The sequence below is a fragment of the Mus pahari genome, chromosome 1 (genome assembly GCF_900095145.1).
Source record: "Mus pahari chromosome 1, PAHARI_EIJ_v1.1, whole genome shotgun sequence".
Classification (NCBI taxonomy): Eukaryota; Metazoa; Chordata; class Mammalia; order Rodentia; family Muridae; genus Mus; species Mus pahari.
Window position 1 is genome coordinate 165,472,283 of NC_034590.1, and position 2,340 is coordinate 165,474,622.

A 2,340-nucleotide genomic window follows, 5' to 3' on the forward strand; every position below is an offset into this window, starting at 1 on the left:
GAGAGAGAGAGAGAGAGAGAGAGAGAGAGAGAGAGAGAGAGATTAGTGGCATTCTTTGTTTGGTCAGAGAAGCTTGCTAAAGTTTAAAACTCATAACTGGTCAAATTTCTGATAATGAGTGACTGTTGAGTGCTTGAACATAAACAGGACATCAATGTGATAACCCTGCAGACCCAGGGAAGATGGTGGGAGAGGGAGTGGATGAAAACATTGTAAGAGCTGGAGAATAGAACAGAGTATGTGACATGCCTGTTATGATAGTGAGCACACAGCAGAAATGGCTACCTGCATAAGATCAGCACACACAAAAGTACATAAAAGTAGGAGGGGCTGTAGTTGGAAAGAAGAAAGGTCTCATCAGTGGTGAGAGAGTAATGAGGTTGTGGATATGATTGATCACAACACAGAGCATGTAGGTATGTATGTTATTGTAAAACAAGTCTTTGATTGGATATATCTAGTACTGGGTTAATCATGAAGTTCTTCATTTTGGGCTATAACACTGAAGCTACTATTCTCAGCATCTGTTAACTTGGAGATGATACATATCCTGTTATCCAAATTGATCTCTGAATAATTGGTAGCACCTTTATCTATGTGTTGTCAACATAGTTACTGGGTAATGGCAATCTGAACATGACTGGAAAATTATATGTATATTAAACTGGCATGGTGATCTCAGAGGAAATAAAAAAAAATACAGCTACAATGATAGGCATTGTTGCATCTGAGCAGTGGCAGAAAGTGGGTAAATACAGGGGCTAGGCAGTATGGTGCATTTAAGAAAGAGACTCCCTTCCCTCTATTCCAAATGTGTTCTAAAGATGTGGCCTTCTTAGGAGAACGTGGAAGAGCCAGTGCTACGAAACACATGCGGAGAAGAACCAAAGGTTTTTCTTCTTCCCACTATTGTCCTGCAGGGAGTCTTAGTATCACTAATGGGATGGGCCTAAGTTCTGATGCAGAGTGTACGGGGATGTGGAGGTGAGCTGATGTTGCCCAGGAAACACAGTATCTAAAGGATGATTGACTTCATGCTTTCCCTTGTAACCTTTGTACTAGTGATTAGGTCAAGGAGAATTTTTTTTTTCTTCCATAGTGCTCCCTGGGTGGTTTTCCAGGTAGGGAGAGTGTAGTTATGCTATTATTGAACTTCTATATGCAATCTTATCTATGATTTCATCTTCTTATGCCCTCATATGTTTGGTACTTTGAAAACTCAGCAATGAAAACAATCTGAGAAGCACAAGTCTGTGTGTGAAATGTAGAGACTGATTAGAAATGACATGCTAGTCGCATCAGACTGCATTCAAAGTACTCATCCGTATACTCATAGGCTAGTGCAACTCCCACCCCTCATCAGAGAAGGATGCAGGTTAACAGACCCACAACTGGTCAAAGTGTAGAGAATAAGTGACCAGGGAGTTCTTGCTCCTAAATGGAATGTATATGATGTGTTATGTATTTGTTATGTGCATGTATATGTGTGTATATATGTATATGATATATATGCATATGCATGTATATGTATGTATATATGCATGTGTATGTAAATGTATATTATGTATATGTATGTGTTATGAGCATGTAGATGTATGTATATATGTACATGATATATATGCATATGAATGTATATGTATGTATATATGTATGTGTATATGATGTATTCATATGTGCATGTGTATACATATGATGTATATGTGCATATGTATGTATGTGTACATACATATGATATATATGCATGTGTATATGAACATGATGCATATACTATGATATGTGTGTGTGGTGGTTTGAATGCTTGGCCATAGGGAGTGGCACTATTAGAAGGTGTGTCCTTATTGAAGGAGGCATGGCCTTGTTGGAAGGATTGTGTCACTATGTAGGTGAGCTTTGAGGCTTCTCAGGTTCTACCAAGTGCGGTACAGAGCCTCCTCCTGGATGCCTACAGAAGACAGTATCATCCTCAATGTCTTAGGATCAAGATGTAGAACTCTGAACTCCTTCTCCAGCACTATGTCTGCCTGTATGCTATCATGCTTCCTGCCATGGTAGTGGACTGAAACTTTGAAATTGTAAGCCAGCCCAGAGTAAATGTTGTCTTTTGCTTGGTGTTCACAGGGGTCCTGAACAACTGGAGCTGGGACTATCCCAAACGCTGTTTATACATTCTTCTAGCTGAGATGCTTTGTGTGGTCCCAGTGGGAGAAAAAGCACCTAGACTCAAAGAGACTTGAAATACCAGGGTAGAGGGATACACTGGCTGGGGTGGTGGTGGCAGAGCCACTCAGAGGGATACACTGGCTGGGGTGGTGGTGGCAGAGCCACTCAGAGGGATACACT